At 38.0% G+C, this 24,759-nt stretch overlaps 1 protein-coding gene across 1 annotated transcript in view; it reads right to left on the bottom strand.

Annotated features, from left to right (window-relative positions):
* Window positions 1–24,759, bottom strand: part of LOC131934759 (rho-associated protein kinase 1) — an 88,069-nt gene that overhangs the window by 62,424 nt on the left and 886 nt on the right. The gene's annotated exons all lie outside the window — the stretch shown is intronic.

The raw sequence follows: 24,759 nt of genomic DNA on the forward strand, positions 1-24,759 counted from the left end.
CTAGTCTAGTCTAGTCTAGTCTAGTCTAGTCTAGTCTAGTCTAGTCTAGTCTAGTCTAGTCTAGTCTAGTCTAGTCTAGTCTAGTCTAGTCTAGTCTAGTCTAGTCTAGTCTAGTCTAGTCTAGTCTAGTCTAGTCTAGTCTAGTCTAGTCTAGTCTAGTCTAGTCTAGTCTAGTCTAGTCTAGTCTAGTCTAGTCTAGTCTAGTCTAGTCTAGTCTAGTCTAGTCTAGTCTAGTCTAGTCTAGTCTAGTCTAGTCTAGTCTACTCTAGTCTAGTCTAGTCTAGTCTAGTCTAGTCTAGTCTAGTCTAGTCTAGTCTAGTCTAGTCTAGTCTAGTCTAGTCTAGTCTAGTCTAGTCTAGTCTAGTCTAGTCTAGTCTAGTCTAGTCTAGTCTAGTCTAGTCTAGTCTAGTCTAGTCTAGTCTAGTCTAGTCTAGTCTAGTCTAGTCTAGTCTAGTCTAGTCTAGTCTAGTCTAGTCTAGTCTAGTCTAGTCTAGTCTAGTCTAGTCTAGTCTAGTCTAGTCTAGTCTAGTCTAGTCTTGTCTAGTCTAGTCTAGTCTAGTCTAGTCTAGTCAAGTCTAGTCTAGTCTAGTCTAGTCTAGTCTAGTCTAGTCTAGTCTAGTCTAGTCTAGTTTACTATATTATAATATACTAGATTATATTATATCATATTATACTATATTATTCTATATTATATTGTACTATATTATATTATACTATATTATATTAAGCCTTAAGTTTACTGAATAACTCACCGTAATCTGACTGTTAATTACTCATAGCGTAGGTGACAGGGATGCAGATGGGCGCTCGTAAGTCCCTGATTACCCTACCGCTGGGGCGCCGAGAACGGCCCCTGGCTCGGTTTATTCACCGAATGTCGTGTGCCCCCTTGTAATATTTTAGGGTGCTCCTTAAAACCAATGTAGGCGCCATAGTGCTCACGTGATAGAGCAGGACGCTAAATCAATTAATAAATTATAAATTAGTATTAATTATAAATCTGTACATTATTGATCAATTAGATCTAGTCCTACACTCTAGACTAATTCTTATTAAAACTGTTGGCTGGAATCTTGTCTTCAGATCACCTACAGTTTATGCTTTCCTGATGCCGAAAAGCGACTCTAATTACTTTACAACAGTGCTGCACGAGAAATAACGGAATGATTTTAGTCTCACTCAACCAAATTGTTGTTGAAACACATAGGAATGGGGTTTGGGCATGTTACGACAAAGACAAGAAGTACATCTAGTACAGTAAAAATAGTAAGTCCAAATTTTCTTTAGTCAGGCAAAAAGTATGAAACAGATCTAATTGTGTTCACGACACATTGGCTCTTGACATTAGTGCACCCCACAAATGGATACCGCTGTATCGTATATTGAATAAAAATAATGCATTTTATGTACTGACCCGACCTGCTTGCATGCATTCCTACTTACCTACTTACCTACTTACCTACCTATCTTCCTACCTGCCAACCTATATACATGCTTGTACTCTCCTACCACAAACATGAGCAAACGTAGGTGTGTGATAAAATAAACTGCCGGTCACAAGTGCTGCTATCTAGATCATCGGGAGATATCCGTTACGATTCTGACCTGCCGCGTGTTTCTGGGAGCGTAGTTGTTAAAAGATTTGATTGCGTTTTAACGTTTTTCAAATGTTTCTTTGTCTGGTGGGGATTAACTGAATTAAGAAATAGTAAATAAATAGTTTACTCTATCTCCAGGTGCGGCACAACCACACAAAAAAGTTGTATGTCAAGAAAAGCTTTAGGGTAAGTTTGAAGGAATAAAATGTACGAATAGTAGAGATGTTAGTTAAAAATTAAATAAACTTCAATATTGTTACTTCTTCTCAACTTAAATATCATCAGATAATGACCAACTTGACAATTTACCATAACCATTTGTTATGAAATTTAAAAAAAATATTTAAGTTCAGATCTTAAAACTAATTTCTTATGAATTTTAAAATTTGGTCCGTCAAAAAACTATGCATAATGGCTCAAAATGTCCCAAAATTTAGTGTTTTTACCGGATTCAAAATTTGAAAAATCACAAGAAATTAATTTGAATGTATGCATTTAAAATATTTAGCTGAGTACACCAAAAAATGGAAGATTATGAATTTATTGATTATTGGACTTAAAATGTGATTTTTTATGAATATTGTAAATCTTACAAAGAGGTTAATTTTCAAGGTGGCCGCCGTTGCCATATGTACCAAATTTTTTTTACCAATTTTAAAAAAAGTGGAAATGCATATTCGGATGCACCTTAAAAAAGCTGTAGAGAAAAAATGTTTACCTACCCCCCTTAAATGAATTATGGAGCATTCTATTTTGCTGTACATTTTTAGACTAACATTTTTTGTTCAGAAGAATTCTAAAAGTTACCGGATAGTACGGGACATCTTAGCTAATGCAAACAGTGAATGGATAATTGAGGTATTTATGCTTTTTGTAACAATTCGTGTTTTTAAAAAAGCGGGAGTGATCTCTGTTAACGGTATAAGGAAAAATGTAGTAATATTGGTAACGTATTAATTGGGATAATCAGTAAAATGCGTGATTCAACCAGTAGGAGGGTCTGAGCCGCTTCTCTACCGGGAATATAGTAAATGTATTTTAAAGTATGTATTCAACTGACACGTGAACTAAGTCACGGACAGGATAAAGTAATAATAAAGTTTCCGCAGCTAATGCAGTAATAGTAATAAGTATAATAAGTAAACTTAATAGTGGAGAGCTTAAGGTCTGATGACTACGCTACATTTCAATGTGCGCAGTTTACAGCCTTAAAGTAATAACAACCTGGTCAGATGACCTCTTGACTCTGGGTTTACGGCCGGTGTGTAAAATACTATATCAGGTCCGATGACTACGGGTCAACTCAATGCCCGCAGTTTACGGCCTATAGTAAAATAATAACTATAAGTTACTTAAAAACACAAAGTTACTGCAATAGTACAATTTTATTTATTATACTACGAGAAAAATGGCCCGTTGAGGAAAGATACAACGGGCGGCTAGGTTGATAGTGCTGTCTATTTTCTCTAAACTAAAACCAAAACCTTAATTCAATTTAACCGGAAACGAAAAATGACATTGAAAACGGATTTTTATCCAGAATCGGGACTTTAATTTATACAAAATATAGTCATAGACATATCCTGAACCATGCACCTAATCTCATTCATGACAAAAGTCGCATTTAGAGTTTTTTTCAGGCAACTCTACTTAGGAGGAGGGGGCTCCGCCCCCCCCCCCCCCCAACACACCCCAAAACATGTCTACCGTCCCATTCAACGAAATATAATTATATACTTTTTCCATTGTCCGCCCCCTCCCAGAAAATTCTACCCCCGCCCCCTAAAAAATTCAAGTACCCCCACCCCCCGTTGGGTATGAAAAAATCTGAAACAAACACTGGTCGCATTTGTAGATCATACAAACTAAAGGAAGAACCTGGGCGGGGAAGAGATGCATGAAAAAAACTGTGTGCACGCTAAACACTTTTTAGATTAGAAAAAGTTCCCCCTTTGGGGAGGAAAAAGTCTGAAAGAAACACTGGTGTCGCGCTTAGCCACTACCCGAAGAATTGCATGATAGAAACTGCAAGCAAACCACTTTTTAGATTAGACACATTAATTAGGCGGTAATTTTATTATAGTGTATCGATGAAGAAATTTCTTTTGAGTTGGGGAGGGGGGGGGGGGCTCAGACGTTCTTACGTGGGGGTGGGGCTTCGCCCCTACCCGAAGAATTGTATGAAAGAAACTCTTCACGCAAACCACTTAGATTAGACAAAATTGCCTTTTTATTCAATGTTTACTCCAGAATCAATGACGTCATATTACTGTGTGCACTTCCTTCCTTCCTTACACGGAAACCGGCTCATAAGGTTCACTTCCATTAGCCAGGCAGGCCTCAGTGTGGCAAACCCTACCATAAGACCAAGTTTCCCACACGTCGGTGGCTACTTCCGTGGGCTCTCACGCGGGACGTGGGGACGTCGTCCTACCGTCTGGTACCCAGCTTGATCGAGGGGGGCGTTCGGTCGTTTTTGAGCCTAGTACATACAGCAGCTCTACTCGGCCAGATGACCTCTTGACTCTGGCAAGGGTTTACGGCCGGTGTGTAAAATACAATATCAGGTCCGATGACTACGGGTCAACTCAATGCCAGCAGTTTACGGCCTGTAGTAAAATAATAACTATAAGTTACTTAAAAACACAAAGTTACTGCAATAGTACAATTTTATTTATTATACTTTTAAAACTTAAAAATATGAATTACACATATATATATATGGGTTAGAAACAATGTAGTTATTATAAAATGAGCTAAAATAGATAATACAAAACCATGCACGAAGGAGTAGGGCCGACGGCCCAAACGCCGCGTGCGACACCACCAGCTGAGCTCAGTGCTGGAAGATTGCTTTAATTTCTTTGTTGCATCCCCTTTTATGCATTAAAATTGGCGGTGTGTCACGTGGACAATCTAGACAACTAGAGGAGCCAGTGAGGGGGACGAAAGATAGGAATGTACGTGGCTGTAGAGGGGGGGGAGTAATAGAGCAGGTAGAAGGTGGTGGAAGAATAAAATGGAGCTCGCCTAAACGGTTTTACCGTCACAATCTCCCCTAACTTTCTTGAATATTTTTAGATAACACAAACGGAGATGCCAACTCCGGTACAATCAGGATATAGACAGTTAAAAAATCAATTTTCTAATTGTTAATTTTTGTAAAATAAAATAAATCTCGTATAAAAAAAATTACACACAAAATCAAAAACAAATAATCAGTGTATAATAGTGCGAGACATTAGAACTTTATAAAGTAAGACAGATGAATCAAGTACAAATGCATCCTGCAAGGGCGCCGCGAAATTGAAATTGTTTTTTGTATAATCATCCCAGATGTATTCTCAGCAAATTCTCAACGTTTCATGGCGATCAGATGAAAGGTGTAGCAATGCACGAAAGACAAATATAAAATCTGACGAAATATATTAGGAGAGTTTCATCAATGCTTTACCAATCGTACGTTGTTAGACGCGAGACCTTGTTTTCTAAAATTGAGTTATTTATATGCTTAAGAATAATAACAAAGCAAAGGAAGCTACTCTTTGCAGCAGTGTTTCTGTCAAACTGTGTTCGTTGGGGATGGGATTTTTAAAGATATTTTTATAGAAATTTGTCGTGCCATGGGTGGAGGGTTAAATGTTATAAACTATTCTTTGTTTGTTTACTATATTATACAGCTTCATATGAGCGGCGATGAGGGTAGTTAATGGCATTGTAGAGTGTGGTGGTTATATTAAGATCAACGAATATCAAAACGCCAGTAGACTTTGATTACACGCATTCACATTGATGTGGTGGATGGTTTGAGAATTAGACAGTGGATGTTATTTAGCAACAGAATTTTGTCCTGCCATATTCACCTTCTAAACGTTATAATTTTCTTTTGTGAAAGCTAGTAACTGCTATAGAATGTTTGGAATAGAATGATAATAATGTGGAAATTCTTTGCAATTGTGATTTTAACTTTATTATGCTTAAAAACTTACCTATGTACAAACCCCATACAATGAATAGCATCAAGAGCTAACACTACTTCAGCACAGTAAAATTTGGCCCATTTTTCTGGCACATCATAATTGCTCATCAGATTGACAAGGTCCCCGCCTGGCATGTAGTCCACGACAATGTACAAATATGTGTTGTCTTTAAAGTAGAGCTGCAGATACATCACTAACTTAATCGGAATCTCAACGCTTTCACAATATCACACAACGTAATAATCAATTTTTGAGCAATAACACACCACGATTGAAAGAATCTTGTTTACATTCTCGATTACGGAGTGTAGATGAAGTATTGTAATCCTTAGACGGAAAAACTTAAATTTGCAATCTTGTCTATATACACATATAGGTGTGAGTGTGTGTTTGTTTGTGTGTGTCTGTGTGTTTTGTGTGTGTGTGTATGTTTTGCGTGTGTGTGTGTGTGTGCGTGTGTAGATTTGTAGTTTTGTATCGTTTTCAGCGATTTTTTGGGTACCGCAAGTTGAATTTTCAAAAGAACTGTTTCAGTTCGATAAAAGAATATTCACATATAAATTTAACATCTAATTCTGTTTTCTGATACATTTTCAATAATCTCCGGTTTGTGGAAATATTACTTTACCCTATTTCCGATTTCTCAAAAAAAACGCATATACATTTATTTTTAACTTGATTCATCTGTCTTACTTTATAAAGTTCTAATGTCTCGCACTATTATACACTGATTATTTGTTTTTGATTTTGTGTGTAATTTTTTTTATACGAGATTTATTTTATTTTACAAAAATTAACAATTAGAAAATTGATTTTTTAACTGTCTATATCCTGATTGTACCGGAGTTGGCATCTCCGTTTGTGTTATCTAAAAATATTCAAGAAAGTTAGGGGAGATTGTGACGGTAAAACCGTTTAGGCTAGCTCCATTTTATTCTTCCACCACCTTCTACCTGCTCTATTACTCCCCCCCTCTACAGCCACGTACATTCCTATCTTTCGTCCCCCTCACTGGCTCCTCTAGTTGTCTAGATTGTCCACGTGACACACCGCCAATTTTAATGCATAAAAGGGGATGCAACAAAGAAATTAAAGCAATCTTCCAGCACTGAGCTCAGCTGGTGGTGTCGCACGCGGCGTTTGGGCCGTCGGCCCTACTCCTTCGTGCATGGTTTTGTATTATCTATTTTAGCTCATTTTATAATAACTACATTGTTTCTAACCCATATATATATATGTGTAATTCATATTTTTAAGTTTTAAAAGTATAATAAATAAAATTGTACTATTGCAGTAACTTTGTGTTTTTAAGTAACTTATAGTTATTATTTTACTACAGGCCGTAAACTGCTGGCATTGAGTTGACCCGTAGTCATCGGACCTGATATTGTATTTTACACACCGGCCGTAAACCCTTGCCAGAGTCAAGAGGTCATCTGGCCGAGTAGAGCTGCTGTATGTACTAGGCTCAAAAACGACCGAACGCCCCCCTCGATCAAGCTGGGTACCAGACGGTAGGACGACGTCCCCACGTCCCGCGTGAGAGCCCACGGAAGTAGCCACCGACGTGTGGGAAACTTGGTCTTATGGTAGGGTTTGCCACACTGAGGCCTGCCTGGCTAATGGAAGTGAACCTTATGAGCCGGTTTCCGTGTAAGGAAGGAAGGAAGTGCACACAGTAATATGACGTCATTGATTCTGGAGTAAACATTGAATAAAAAGGCAATTTTGTCTAATCTAAGTGGTTTGCGTGAAGAGTTTCTTTCATACAATTCTTCGGGTAGGGGCGAAGCCCCACCCCCACGTAAGAACGTCTGAGCCCCCCCCCCCCCCTCCCCAACTCAAAAGAAATTTCTTCATCGATACACTATAATAAAATTACCGCCTAATTAATGTGTCTAATCTAAAAAGTGGTTTGCTTGCAGTTTCTATCATGCAATTCTTCGGGTAGTGGCTAAGCGCGACACCAGTGTTTCTTTCAGACTTTTTCCTCCCCAAAGGGGGAACTTTTTCTAATCTAAAAAGTGTTTAGCGTGCACACAGTTTTTTTCATGCATCTCTTCCCCGCCCAGGTTCTTCCTTTAGTTTGTATGATCTACAAATGCGACCAGTGTTTGTTTCAGATTTTTTCATACCCAACGGGGGGTGGGGGTACTTGAATTTTTTAGGGGGCGGGGGTAGAATTTTCTGGGAGGGGGCGGACAATGGAAAAAGTATATAATTATATTTCGTTGAATGGGACGGTAGACATGTTTTGGGGTGTGTTGGGGGGGGGGGGGGGGGGCGGAGCCCCCTCCTCCTAAGTAGAGTTGCCTGAAAAAAACTCTAAATGCGACTTTTGTCATGAATGAGATTAGGTGCATGGTTCAGGATATGTCTATGACTATATTTTGTATAAATTAAAGTCCCGATTCTGGATAAAAATCCGTTTTCAATGTCATTTTTCGTTTCCGGTTAAATTGAATTAAGGTTTTGGTTTTAGTTTAGAGAAAATAGACAGCACTATCAACCTAGCGCCCGTTGTATCTTTCCTCAACGGGCCATTTTTCTCGTAGTATAATAAATAAAATTGTACTATTGCAGTAACTTTGTGTTTTTAAGTAACTTATAGTTATTATTTTACTATAGGCCGTAAACTGCGGGCATTGAGTTGACCCGTAGTCATCGGACCTGATATAGTATTTTACACACCGGCCGTAAACCCAGAGTCAAGAGGTCATCTGACCAGGTTGTTATTACTTTAAGGCTGTAAACTGCGCACATTGAAATGTAGCGTAGTCATCAGACCTTAAGCTCTCCACTATTAAGTTTACTTATTATACTTATTACTATTACTGCATTAGCTGCGGAAACTTTTATCCTGTCCGTGACTTAGTTCACGTGTCAGTTGAATACATACTTTAAAATACATTTACTATATTCCCGGTAGAGAAGCGGCTCAGACCCTCCTACTGGTTGAATCACGCATTTTACTGATTATCCCAATTAATACGTTACCAATATTACTACATTTTTCCTTATACCGTTAACAGAGATCACTCCCGCTTTTTTAAAAACACGAATTGTTACAAAAAGCATAAATACCTCAATTATCCATTCACTGTTTGCATTAGCTAAGATGTCCCGTACTATCCGGTAACTTTTAGAATTCTTCTGAACAAAAAATGTTAGTCTAAAAATGTACAGCAAAATAGAATGCTCCATAATTCATTTAAGGGGGGTAGGTAAACATTTTTTCTCTACAGCTTTTTTAAGGTGCATCCGAATATGCATTTCCACTTTTTTTAAAATTGGTAAAAAAAATTTGGTACATATGGCAACGGCGGCCACCTTGAAAATTAACCTCTTTGTAAGATTTACAATATTCATAAAAAATCACATTTTAAGTCCAATAATCAATAAATTCATAATCTTCCATTTTTTGGTGTACTCAGCTAAATATTTTAAATGCATACATTCAAATTAATTTCTTGTGATTTTTCAAATTTTGAATCCGGTAAAAACACTAAATTTTGGGACATTTTGAGCCATTATGCATAGTTTTTTGACGGACCAAATTTTAAAATTCATAAGAAATTAGTTTTAAGATCTGAACTTAAATATTTTTTTTAAATTTCATAACAAATGGTTATGGTAAATTGTCAAGTTGGTCATTATCTGATGATATTTAAGTTGAGAAGAAGTAACAATATTGAAGTTTATTTAATTTTTAACTAACATCTCTACTATTCGTACATTTTATTCCTTCAAACTTACCCTAAAGCTTTTCTTGACATACAACTTTTTTGTGTGGTTGTGCCGCACCTGGAGATAGAGTAAACTATTTATTTACTATTTCTTAATTCAGTTAATCCCCACCAGACAAAGAAACATTTGAAAAACGTTAAAACGCAATCAAATCTTTTAACAACTACGCTCCCAGAAACACGCGGCAGGTCAGAATCGTAACGGATATCTCCCGATGATCTAGATAGCAGCACTTGTGACCGGCAGTTTATTTTATCACACACCTACGTTTGCTCATGTTTGTGGTAGGAGAGTACAAGCATGTATATAGGTTGGCAGGTAGGAAGATAGGTAGGTAAGTAGGTAAGTAGGAATGCATGCAAGCAGGTCGGGTCAGTACATAAAATGCATTATTTTTATTCAATATACGATACAGCGGTATCCATTTGTGGGGTGCACTAATGTCAAGAGCCAATGTGTCGTGAACACAATTAGATCTGTTTCATACTTTTTGCCTGACTAAAGAAAATTTGGACTTACTATTTTTACTGTACTAGATGTACTTCTTGTCTTTGTCGTAACATGCCCAAACCCCATTCCTATGTGTTTCAACAACAATTTGGTTGAGTGAGACTAAAATCATTCCGTTATTTCTCGTGCAGCACTGTTGTAAAGTAATTAGAGTCGCTTTTCGGCATCAGGAAAGCATAAACTGTAGGTGATCTGAAGACAAGATTCCAGCCAACAGTTTTAATAAGAATTAGTCTAGAGTGTAGGACTAGATCTAATTGATCAATAATGTACAGATTTATAATTAATACTAATTTATAATTTATTAATTGATTTAGCGTCCTGCTCTATCACGTGAGCACTATGGCGCCTACATTGGTTTTAAGGAGCACCCTAAAATATTACAAGGGGGCACACGACATTCGGTGAATAAACCGAGCCAGGGGCCGTTCTCGGCGCCCCAGCGGTAGGGTAATCAGGGACTTACGAGCGCCCATCTGCATCCCTGTCACCTACGCTATGAGTAATTAACAGTCAGATTACGGTGAGTTATTCAGTAAACTTAAGGCTTAATATAATATAGTATAATATAATATAGTACAATATAATATAGAATAATATAGTATAATATGATATAATATAATCTAGTATATTATAATATAGTAAACTAGACTAGACTAGACTAGACTAGACTAGACTAGACTAGACTAGACTTGACTTGACTAGACTAGACTAGACTAGACTAGACTAGACAAGACTAGACTAGACTAGACTAGACTAGACTAGACTAGACTAGACTAGACTAGACTAGACTAGACTAGACTAGACTAGACTAGACTAGACTAGACTAGACTAGACTAGACTAGACTAGACTAGACTAGACTAGACTAGACTAGACTAGACTAGACTAGACTAGACTAGACTAGACTAGACTAGACTAGACTAGACTACACTACACTACACTACACTACACTACACTACACTACACTAGACTAGACTAGACTAGACAAGACTAGACTAGAATAATATAGAGTAGACTAGACTAGACTAGACTAGACTAGACTAGACTAGACTAGACTAGACTAGACTAGACTAGACTAGACTAGACTAGACTAGACTAGACTAGACTAGACTAGACTAGACTAGACTAGACTAGAGTAGACTAGACTAGACTAGACTAGACTAGACTAGACTAGACTAGACTAGACTAGACTAGACTAGACTAGACTAGACTAGACTAGACTAGACTAGACTAGACTAGACTAGACTAGACTAGACTAGACTAGACTAGACTAGACTAGACTAGACTAGACTAGACTAGACTAGACTAGACTAGACTAGACTAGACTAGACTAGACTAGACTAGACTAGACTAGACTAGACTAGACTAGACTAGACTAGACTAGACTAGACTAGACTAGACTAGACTAGACTAGACTAGACTAGACTAGACTAGACTAGACTAGACTAGACTAGACTAGACTAGACTAGACTAGACTAGACTAGACTAGACTAGACTAGACTAGACTAGACTAGACTAGACTAGACTAGACTAGACTAGACTAGACTAGACTAGACTAGACTAGACTAGACTAGACTAGACTAGACTAGACTAGACTAGACTAGACTAGACTAGACTAGACTAGACTAGACTAGACTAGACTAGACTAGACTAGACTAGACTAGACTAGACTAGACTAGACTAGACTAGACTACACTACACTACACTAGACTAGACTACACTACACTACACTACACTACACTACACTACACTAGACTAGACTACACTACACTACACTACACTACACTACACTAGACTAGACTAGACTAGACTAGACTAGACTAGACTAGACTAGACTAGACGTGACTAGACTAGACTAGACTAGACTAGACTAGACTAGACTAGACTAGACTAGACTAGACTAGACTAGACTTGACGTGACGTGACGTGACGTGACGTGACTAGACTAGACTAGACTAGACTAGACTAAACTAGAATAATATAGAGTAGACTAGACCAGATTACACTAGACTAGATTAGACTAGATTAGATTAGACTAGATTAGACTAGACTAGACTAGAATAGACTAGACTAGAATAGACTAGACTAGACTAGACTAGACTAGACTAGACTAGACTAGACTAGACTAGACTAGACTAGACTAGACTAGACTAGACTAGACTAGACTAGACTAGACTAGACTAGACTAGACTAGACTAGACTAGACTAGACTAGACTAGACTAGACTAGACTAGACTAGACTAGACTAGACTAGACTACACTAGACTAGACTAGACTAGACTAGACTAGACTAGACTAGACTAGACTAGACTAGACTAGACTAGACTAGACTAGACTAGACTAGACTACACTAGACTAGACTACACTAGACTAGACTAGACTAGACTAGACTAGACTAGACTAGACTAGACTAGACTAGACTAGACTAGACTAGACTACACTACACTAGACTAGACTACACTACACTACACTAGACTAGACTAGACTAGAATAATATAGAGTAGACTAGACTAGACTAGACTAGACTAGACTAGACTAGACTAGACTAGACTAGACTAGACTAGACTAGACTAGACTAGACTAGACTAGACTAGACTAGACTAGACTAGACTAGACTAGACTAGACTAGACTAGACTAGACTAGACTAGACTAGACTAGACTAGACTAGACTAGACTAGACTAGACTAGACTAGACTAGACTAGACTAGACTAGACTAGAGTAGACTAGAGTAGACTAGAGTAGACTAGAGTAGACTAGAATAGACTAGAATAGACTAGAATAGACTAGAATAGAATAGAATAGAATAGAATAGAATAGAATAGAATAGAATAGAATAGAATAGAATAGAATAGAATAGAATAGAATGGAATGGAATGGAATGGAATGGAATGGAATGGAATGGAATGGAATGGAATGGAATGGAATGGAATGGAATAGAATGGAATGGAATGGAATGGGATGGGATGGGATGGAATGGGATGGAATGGGATGGAAGGGAATGGGATGGAATGGGATGGAATGGGATGTAATGGGATGGAATGGGATGGGGTGGAATGGGATGGAATGGGATGGAATGGGATGGAATGGGATGGAATGGGATTGGATGGAAGGGAATGGGATGGAATGGGATGGAATGGGATGGAATGGAATGGGATGGGATGGGATAGGATAGGATGGAATGGAATGGAATGGAATGGAATGGAATGGAATAGAATGGAATAGAATGGAATAGAATGGAATAGAATGGAATAGAATGGAATGGAATGGAATGGAATGGAATGGAATGGGATGGGATGGGATGGGATGGAATGGGATGGAATGGGATGGAATGGGATGGTATGGGATGGAATGGGATGGAATGGGATTGGATGGAAGGGAATGGGATGGAATGGGATGGAATGGGATGGAATGGAATGGAATGGGATGGGATGGGATGGGATGGGATAGGATGGAATGGAATGGAATGGAATGGAATGGAATGGAATAGAATGGAATAGAATGGAATAGAATGGAATAGAATGGAATGGAATGGAATGGAATGGAATGGAATGGAATGGAATAGAATGGAATAGAATGGAATAGAATGGAATAGAATAGAATAGAATAGAATAGAGTAGAATAGAATAGAATTGAATAGAATAGAATAGAATAGAATAGAATAGAATAGAATAGAATAGAATAGAATAGAATAGAATAGAATAGAATAGAATAGAATAGAATAGAATAGAATAGAATAGAATTGAATTGAATTGAATTGAATTGAATTGAAATGAATTGAATTGAATTGAATTGAATTGAATTGAATTGAATTGAATTGAATTGAATTGAATACACTGACATTTTTACAAAACGCATTCTTATTATTCCTTCCATTTTTCGGGAAAAAATATAAATCAATATAACGATATGGTACACTACTTTTACCTTTACTGATTGAATTTCTACTTATTGATTATTGAATATTTATCGGTATTGCGCTTGAGGTTTTTGGCTTTAAAATTAAATGGGTATTCCTACTTTTAAATTTTAGGGTTTTGATATTGCTAGCCGTCCCGACTAAACACTGCATTGGCCTCGGTGAAAAACAAATATGTAAAGGACCATGACTTGTGTATTTAGTAATCAGCATATATCCGGCATTGCGCACCCTAACCACAACCAACCAAAACCAAAACACAAAAGAGCCGCAAATATTTACAAATACAAACACAAACGAAAACACAAGCGCAAACACAAACCCAACCACAAACGCAAACACAAACAACAAAGAAAACACTAACACAAACGAAAAAGCAAACGCAAACCCAACCACAAACGCAAACGCAAACCCAACCCAAACACAAACGCAAACCCAACCCAAACACAAAGAAAACACAAACGCAAACATAAACATAAACATAAACGCAAAGTGCTCACAGTCTAGCACAGGGCGCAAAATCGCACCATGCTGAGGGGTCGGCGAAACCGCCTGTTTCAGCTTAGTAAACGACAATAGTACCCTAATTTATTTATAGTCTTTTGCACTCACTAAAACGAACGTCAGCGTCATAGCAAGCACGGGGAGGCCTGGGCGCCAAATAGCACCATGTCGGGGCGCCGGAGGACGCGGCGATTTAATTCACTTAAACACTATAGTAACTTTTCCTATCCATAGTCTATCGCAGGGGTCTCCAAACTACGGCCCGCGGGCCGATTACGGCCCGCGAAGTCCTCTCATCCGGCCCGCGGAGATCTTTTTGTCCAAGGAAAAATCGTTTGTTGGTGATGGCTGAGGGACTTTGCCCAGAAAAATCAAAGACATGCCTGGAAGAAACTGGCCCCCGAACTAAAATTTGATAGTTAAGGGGGCAGTATCACCCAGACATTTGAAAATTGACGAAAAAATTTGCCAAAAAAAAACTATTACACATACACACATAACTTTTTTACCATAATAGTAATTAATAAGGAGCTATAAAACAGCACATAAAAGAAAGTTAACGTATGATGCAAACATTTTTAATAAATAATTTAATCACATTTTTTTTACTAAGTAATTTGTGGCTGCGGTTTTCCAACATTTAGGCCCTTCCTGCTGAAAATACACTGGGAGATGCACAACAGGATTGCCTATCGCTGGAACTAGAAGATATCCATTATGACAAACGAGCCGGCCCGCGGCATAACATACGCCGCTATTTAGTTGTTTCTAATTTACAATAATTCATAATTTGTGAATTCGACAGTACCAACGCTGACACTGAAAATATTTCTTTAAAACACTATAAGTAGCTCGTTAAGGACCATAACCCCCCCCCCTTCCTTCCCTCCCCCCTCCTCCCCCCCCCCCCCCCCCCTACGTTTAAAATCGTTGGCTCTGCTTGTAAACATTTAGAGTGAACACAGCTCACTAAAACCATGTAGGGGTGGGGAGGTAGGGAGAGCGTTTGCAGCTTGTTTTCTAACGGCTCGAAGAAGAGAATTATATATATAGATTTTGACATTTTTAGAATTTTTCAAAGTCAGACCAAAAAAATTGAACTTAGAAATTTTCTAAAAAATGTATCCCTCATTAGAATCCTATGATTTTAGTTCCGACGAGAGCCATTAACGCAAGGAAGGTTTATACCAAATTTTAAGTACTTTACTTATGGTTTCGGAAAATTGTTTACAAACAAATTCAAAATGTAATAAAATATTAACAAAATAATGTTTTGCAAATATGTTGCTATACATATACCCTAATATTTATATACTGTATTATAGCTGAAGAAACTTTACTACTGCTGTACAATTTTGACATTTGTATGTCGAATAGTTTTTTTTGGTGAATATTTTTGTTTTCATCCCTTAGTCTGGGTGATACTGCCCCCTTAATCCGGCCCTCGGACTGAAAAATTTGGAGACCCCTGGTCTATCGCAATGTTTAAAACGAAATTATGCACCATAGCGCTCATAGGATAGCCCAGGGAGCCGAAGCGAATCCTGTCGGGGCGCCGGCGGACGCGCATGTTTCAATTTATTGAACAATTACAATACCCCAAGCTTATCCGCAAATGGAAAGACGTCATAGAGGACATTTAGGAGCTGACTTCTTAAATGTTATTGATTTTTTTTTAATATTTTAGGTGCAAAGCAACGTCATGTGATGGAAACTTTGAACCTTTAAAACATAAACATAGCTCTTAAAAGAAAGAATTTCTAAGATGTTGTATTTACAACAGTAAAACGTTACACTGCTAAATGTACCGTTAAAACGTCTGCTTAAAAAAGGTACGCACTATGGTAATGTAAAAAAACATTACAAAAACGAATTCCCCTTCGTGCGCAAATTAAAAAAAAACTATGCTAGTTATGTAAAAAAATATTTCCCAACACCAAAACAAAGTAAATAAAGGTACATTTTTTCCTCCCAATGTAATGCTTTTTATAAAGGGAAGTAATGTTTTCCTAATTTATCATGGGACGTAAGGAGTGCTAAAGAACTAAATGTAAATAATTCGAGTTTTTGGGAAAGGTGACATGTTTTTTTTTTAAATTTGGTTTGATGGACATGCCAACAATTATAACCATAAGTTTGAAAAATGAAAATTGTTTTACAACACCTTCAATATTATTTTTTTAAATCATGAATTTAGACGATGCGCACATTAGACTTTGGAATCCTCGGTCCGTCCGCCAGTCTGCCCGCCACACACTGAATTGAACTGTATGTTTTAGACTAGCGTACCCGTCCCCGCGCGTTGACGCGGGGATAGAAGTAAGTCTGACATAATATATAAGACGGATTTCATTAATGCGTTACCAATCCTTTGTTCTTAGACGCGTGACCTTGTTTTCTAAAAACTGGGTTATTTAAATGTAAAAAATGCCTGCGCTTGGATCATAATTATCGGGACACTGGTTTATTTACACTACCGCGTGAAAACCTTGAGTGTACATTAATCACTCATCGAAATATTGAGGTAGAACACACTTTGGTGACCACCCATGTATAAAGGACGTAGAGGGGCGCTCTCGGGGGCCCCCAGTTACACTACCGCAGAGGTGCCACGTACGGCCTCTGGCTACTAACATAGGCGCCAACGTGGTGATAGGATAACCCAGAGTGCCAAAATAGCATCCTGTTAACAATGATGCAGATTGCGTCATTCGCTAAAGTGACACAAAGCAACAGGATTTTTTTCTTTAAACGTAGAAAAAAAATTATTTGATCTGTTATAAACATCACTGAGACTAATGCAATTCGTTAGCGTTACTAATGGTCCATTATTAGAAGCTCGATCTCAATTTCTGATTCGATTGTCTAAAAATAGATGCTAATTTCATCATTCGCAAAGTGACGAAACTGTTTGGATTTTTTATGGACAAAAGGAAACAACCCAGTTAATAATCTAGCCGTGGTTAATTTTTCTGATTATTTAAAAAAATGTACTATAGGGCACTCAGCAGCCCATGTGAGCCTTCGGGGGCCGAAATTGAAATTTTTGTTCGCAGGAAAATCACACCCTACCTTGGCGCAGGCGGACACGCCTGATTTAATTTAGTGAGCGACTGTAACACCAAATGTTATCCATTGTCTATCACACTGTTTAGAACGGTTCCCAGAAAGAAGTGCAAACAGAAAAAACTCAAACAGAAAAAAGCGCGAACGGGAAAAAGCGCACACAAAAAAGCGCAAACAGAAAAAGCCCACACAAAAAAAGCGCAAACAGAAAAAAGCGCACACAGAAAAAAGCGCAAACGGAAAAAAGCGGAAACAGAAAAAACGCACACAGAAAAAAAGCGCAAAGGGAAAAAAGCGCACACAGAAAAAAGAGCAAACAGAAAAAAGCGCAAACAGAAAAAGGCGCAACCAGAAAAAAAGTGCGAACACAAAAAAGCCCAAAGAGTAAAAAGTGCAAACAGAAATAATGCGCACATAGAAATTTCCGCACACAGAAAAAGTTAGCGACGGTCGTTAGTTTCGTAAAATGCACTAGACATCTTTTTCTTTTAATGAAATTTTTTTGACATCATTGACATCTGTTACATCTTTTGCGACAGCCTTAATTAGTGCGTTGGGCTTATAAGTGAACTCACTTCAAACTATATCACTTACACGCTATTTATTTTAACGTGACAAGGTAAGCGTCACACCACTGTTGTGATGTGAGGTGAGGACAGGGTCGACAATAAAACAACACGAAGTCTGTATATAATTCACTTCTTTATTGTTTAAAAGTGCGAACGAGACCTAGACTGCCTATTAGAGAATGGACCGCCAAACTATCCTAACCCCACCATTTATACCCTACCTAATCTCTAAATTTCAAGCGCTATATGTCACTTCCCTCCCAATCGATCCTTTTCCACAGAATTGTGTGTACTATTTATTTACATTCTTTAGTCTCAATATAACTAAAATAGACTATAGTTTGAAGGGTAATGAAAACAAGTAAACAAAAGGGTCGGTACTCAAAATCTATGCGAATACTTATATGTAACAATCCTAACACAAACCAAAGCTTGTACTGAACGGCTACAGGACATAAACATCCCCACCCCCCGGACATTCCCCCCTAACTCTAACTCTAACTCTAACTCTAACTAACTCTAACTAACTCTAACTCTAACTCTAACTCTAACTCTAACTCTAACTCTAACTCTAACTCTAACTCTAACTCTAACTCTAACTCTAACTCTAACTCTAACTCTAACCCTAACCCTAACTCTAACCCTAACCCTAACCCTAACCCTAACCCTAACCCTAACCCTAACCCTAGCCCTATACCTAGCCCTAGCCCTAGCCCTAGCCCTAGCCCTAGCCCTAGCCCTAGCCCTAGCCCTAGCCCTAGCCCTAGCCCTAGCCCTAGCCCTAGCCCTAGCCATAACCATAAACCTAAACCTAATCCTAAACCTAGACCTAGCCCAAACTCAAACTCAAACCCTAAACCTAGCTGAACTTTAAGCTATGACTGGGGAGGTTGGGGGATAATGCCCTACTGGGCGGGGGTAATTGCAATATATATATATATATATATATATATATATATATATATATATATATATATATATATATATATATATATATATATATATATATATATATAAAATTTATTTATATATATATATATATATATATATATATATATATATATATACTAGCGTACCCGTCCCCCCGTTGCAGCGCGGATAGAAGAATGTTTGACAAAATATATTAAAAGGATTTCACCAACGCGTTACCAATGATATGTTCTTAGACGCGTGACCTTCTTTTCTAAAAATGAGTTTTTTAAATGTAAACAATGCCTGCGCTTGGATCATAAATATCAGGACACGGGTTTACCTACACCAACGCATGATAACCTTGAGTGTTCATTAATCACTCACAGAAATAATATGGTAGAACACACTTCGGTACTCACTCATGTGTCAGAGACGTAGCGCCCCGTTCTCAGGACCCCCCCCCCCCCCCGATTATACTACCGCATATGCCCAGCGTACGACCCCAGGCTTCTTAACATAGCATCCTATTTAACAATGATTCAGATTGACACAAATTAACAGGATTTGTTATTTAACACGTTAAAAAATAATAGACGCGTTTTAAACATCGGTGTGACTGAAGCAATATGTTAGCTTACTAATAGTCTATTCTCAGATGCTTAATCTCAATTTCTGTTTGGATTATCTAAAAATAGATACTAATTGCATCATTCGCAAAGTGACGAAACTGTTTGGATTTTTTACGGACAGAAAGAAACATCCCAGTTAATAATCTAATCCGTGGTGCCGCCCTTGCGAATTTTAAAAATGATTTTTTTTTTACAGAACCCTTCCCTGAAGTGTTCTAATCAAGTCCCTAAATTTTGATGGCTATCGAATGAACGTTGTAAGACCGCAATCGACTTTTATTTTTATGTACCATATATGTTGAGAATACAAATCGCGCCCTGCCAGGGCGCCACCCCTGCGAATTTGAAAATGTTTTAGCGGAGAAACCTCCCTCTCAACATATATAGAGAAAAATTGCACCCTCTCGTGGCGCCTCACTTGCGAAATTAAAAATTATTTTTTTAACAGAACACTTCCCTAGAGTGCTCTTATCAACTCCCTAAAGTCTCATGGCTATCGGGTGAATGCTGTCAATCCAAAATCGACTTTAATTTTTATATACCGTATATAGAGAAAAAACAAATCGCGCCCTGCCGGGGCGCCACCCCTGCGAATTTGAAAATGTTTTTAGCACAGAAACCTCCTCAGGTATATTCTCAACATCTTCCCAAAGTTTCATGGCGATCGTGTGAACGGTGTCACGGCAATTCACTTTTATTATTTTATATACGGTATATAGAGAAAAATCGCACCCTCCCGTGGCGCCGCCCTTGTGAAATTAAAAAAGATTTTTTTTACAGAACCCTTCCCCGAAGTGTTCAAATGAACTCACCAAAGTTTGATGGCGATCGGATGAATGGTGTCAAACCAAAATCGACTTTTAATTTTATATATCGTATATAGAGAAAAAACAAATCGCGCTCTGCCGGGGCGCCACCCCTGCGAATTTGAATCTTTTTTTTTTCGCAGAAACCTTCCCAGGAATATTCTCAACAATTTCCTAAAGTTTCACGGCGATGTGATAAGAGGTGTGGTAATGCATAAAAGACAGACAGACAGACAGACACACATACATTGCTTTATATATATATACCAGCGTACCCGTCCCCGCGCGTTGCCGCGGGAATAGAAGAAGGGTTTCATCCATACGTTACCAATCCTATATTCTTAGACGTGGGACCTTGTTTTCTAAAACTGTGTTATTCAAATGTAAACAATGCTTGCGCTTGAATAATAATTATCGGGACACGGGTTTTCCTACACTACCGAATGAAAACCTTGAGTGTACATTAATCACTCACCGAAATAATGAGGTAGAACACACTTCGGTGACCACCCATGTGTCAGGGACGTAGAGGGGCGCTCTCAGGGCCCCCACCCCCCGATTACACTACCGCATAGGCGCGGCGTACGACCCCTGGCTCCTTAAAACTAACAGGCGCCATCGGCCAAATAGCATCCTGTTAATAATGATGCGGATTTCGTCATTCGCTAAAGTGACACAAATGAACAGGATTTTTTTCTTTAACACGAAAAAAAATTATTTGACGTGTTTTAAATATCAGTGTGACTGATGCAATATGCCAGCGTTACTAATGGTCTATTATTAGATGCTCGATCTCAATTTCTGACTGGATTGTCTAATAATAGATGCTTATTGCATCATTCGCAAAGTGACGAAACTCTACAGTAGGCTCCACATATTCAAAAAGTTATTTTTTCATCTTTGGCAAGGTGACAAAACTGTAAAGGATTTCCTCGCGTTACAAAGTTATTTTTTAGAAGCCTGTTGTTGTTTTACCGCTGAATATAGTAGTACCCCTTACTCCCTATGCAGGACGCTCGATTAACGGATGCCAAGTGCCAACATAGTCGCTCTAAAACTCTGGAAGACAAACCGTGTATTGACGAAAATTGTACCCTACATGGCGCCGCCCATAAGAAACTTTATTTTTCTTTTTCGCAGAAATATTCTCGGGAGTATTCTCATCTACTCCTTAAAGTTTGTTGGCACTCCGATGAACCGCATCCGAGTTTTATTTTTTATATACCTTGTATAAAGAAAAAAATCACTCCCCCGGGGGCACCGCCCTTGCTATATTAAAAAAATATTATTTTTTTTTGCAGAACCCTACCATTGAGTGATCTAATCATCTCCCCAACGTTTCATGGTACACGGATGAACGGTGTGAAACCGAAATAGACTTTTATTTTAATAAACCGTATATAGAGAAAAAAACAAATCGCGCCCTGCCGGGGCGCCACCCCTGTAAATTTGAAAATGTTTTTAGCGCAGAAACCTCCCCAGGAGTATTCTCAACAAAGTTTCATGGCGATCGTGTGAAAGGTGTCACGGCAATTCACTTTTATTATTTTTATATACGGTATACACAGAAAAATCGCACCCTCCCGTGGCGCCGCCCTTGTGAAATTAAAATTGATTTTTTTTACAGAACCCTTCTTTAAAGTGTTCTAATAAACACACCAAATTGATAGCGATCAGATGAATGGTGTCAAAATAAAAAAAATCGATTTTTAAATACCGTATATAGAGAAAAACAAATCGTGCCCTGCCGGGGCGCCACCCCTGCGAATTTGAAATTTTTTTTATTCGGAGAAACCTCCCCAGGAATATTTTCAACAACTTCACAAAGTTTCACGGTGATGTGATGAGAGGTGTAGTAATGCATAAAGGACAAACAGACACACATACATTGCTTTATATATATACTAGTGTACCCGTCCCCCGCGCGTTGCCGCGGGGATAGAAGAAAGTATGACGAAATGTATTAGAAAGATTTCACCAACGCGTTACCAATCATATGTTCTTAGACGCGTGACCGTCTTTTCTAAAAGTGAGTTATTTAAATGTAAACAATGCCTGCGCTTAAATCATAAATATCGGGACACAGGTTTACCTACACTACCACATGTAAACATAGAGTGTACATTAATCACTCACCGAAATAATATGGTAGAACACACTTCGGTGACCGCCAATGTGTCAGAGACGTAGCCTACAGGGGCGCTCTCAGGGCCCCCACCCCCCGATTACACTACCGCATAGGCGCGGCCTACGACCCCTGGCTTCTTAAAAGTAATAGGCGCCATAGTGCCAAATAGAATCCTGTTAATAATGATGCAGATTTCATCATTCGCTAAAGTGCCACAAATGAACAGGCATTTTTCTTTAACACGTAAAAAAGTATTTGACATGTTTTAAACATCAGTGTGACTGATGCAATATGCTAGCGTTACTAATGGTCTATTATTAGATGCTCGATCTCAATTTCTGACTGGATTATCTAATAGTAGAAGCTTATTGCATCATTCGCAAAGTGACGAAACTCTACAGTAGGCTCCTCATATTCAAAAAGTTATTTTTTCATCTTTGGCAAGGTGACGAAACTGTATAGAAGGATTTCCTCGCGTTACAAAGTTATTTTTAAAAGCCTTTTGTAGTTTTACCGCTGAATATAGTAGTACCCCCTTATTCGCTATGCAGGACGCTCGATTAACGGATGCCAAGTGCCAAATTAGTCGCTCTAAAACTCTGGGCGCCAAAACGTGTATTGACGAAAGTTGTACCCTATATGGCGCCGCTCTTAAGAAACTTAAGTTTTCTTTTTCGCAGAAATATTCTCGGGAGTATTCTCATATACTCCTTAAAGTTTCATGGCACTCCGATGAACTGCATCCGAGTTTTATTTTTTATATACCGTGAATAGAGAAAAAAATCGCTCCCCCCCCCCCCCCCCCCCCCGGAGGCACCGCCATTGCAATATTGAAAATATTTTTTGCAGAACCCTACCATTGAGTGATCTAATCATCTCCCCAAAGTTTCATGGTACACGAATGAACGGTGGGAAACCGAAATAGACTTTTATTTTTATAAACCGTATATAGAGAAAAAAACAAATCGCGCCCTGTCGGGGCGCCACCCCTGCGAATTTGAAAATGTTTTTAGCGCAGAAACCTCCCCAGGAATATTCTAAACATCTTCCCAAAGTTTCATGGCGATCGTGTGAACGGTGTCACTGCAATGCACTTTTATTATTTTTATATACCGTATATAGAGAAAAAAACGCACCCTCACGTGGCGCCGCCCTTGCGAAATTAAATTTTTTTTTTTTTACAAAAACCTTCCCCAGAGTGTCCTAATCAACTCCCTCAAAGTCTCATGGCTGTCGGATAACCGTGTCAAACCAAAATCGACGTTTATTTTTATATACCGTATATAGAGAAAAATCGCACCCGCCCGTGGCGCCGCCCTTGCAAAATAAAAAATGATTTTTTACTGAACCCTTCCCTAGAGTTTTATAATGAACTCCCCAAAGTTTCATGGGTATCGGATGAACGGTATCACTGCAATTCCCTTTTATTATTTTTATATACCGTATATAGAGGAAAATCGCACCCTCCCGTGGCGGCGCCCTTGCGAAATTAAGAATTATTTTTTTAACAGAACACTTTCCTAGAGTGTTCTAATCAACTACCTAAAGTCTCATGGCTATCGAATGAACGCTGTCAAACCAAAATCTACTTTTATTTTTATATATCGTATAAAAAAAACAAATCGCGCCCTGTCGGGGCGCCACCCCTGCGAATTTGAAAATGTTTTTAGCGCAGAAACCTCCCCAGGAATATTCTCAACATCTTCCCAAAGTTTCATGGCGATGGTGTGAACGGTGTCACGGCAATTCACTTTTATTATTTTTATATACGGTATAGAGAGAAAAATCGCACCCTTCCGTTGCGCCGCCTTTGTGAAATTAAAAATCAATTTCTTACATAACCCTTCCCCGAAGTGTTCTAATGAACTTGAACTCACCAAATTGTGATGGCGATAGGATGAATGGTGTCAAACCAAAAACGGCTTTAATTTTTATATATAGTATATAGAGAAAAAACAAATCGCGCCCTGCCGGGGCGCCACCCCTGCGAATTTGAAATTTTTTTTTCGCAGAAACCTCCCCAGGAATATTCTAAACAACTTCCCGAAGTTTCACGGCGATGTAATAAGAGGTGTGGTAATGCATAAAAGACGCACAGACACACAAACACACACAGATACATAAGATGCTTTATATTTATATATATATATATATATATATATATATATATATATATATATATATATATATATATATATATATATATATATATATATATATATATATATATATATATATATATATACATAATTTATATATATATATATATTATATATATAATTAATATGTATATAATTAATATTTATAATATATATATATATATATATATATATATATATATATATATATATATATATATATATATATATATATATATATATATATATATAT

The sequence above is a fragment of the Physella acuta genome, unplaced genomic scaffold (genome assembly GCF_028476545.2).
Source record: "Physella acuta isolate Inbredline_101_S28 unplaced genomic scaffold, ASM2847654v3 ptg000117l, whole genome shotgun sequence".
In the NCBI taxonomy this organism is placed as follows: domain Eukaryota; kingdom Metazoa; phylum Mollusca; class Gastropoda; family Physidae; genus Physella; species Physella acuta.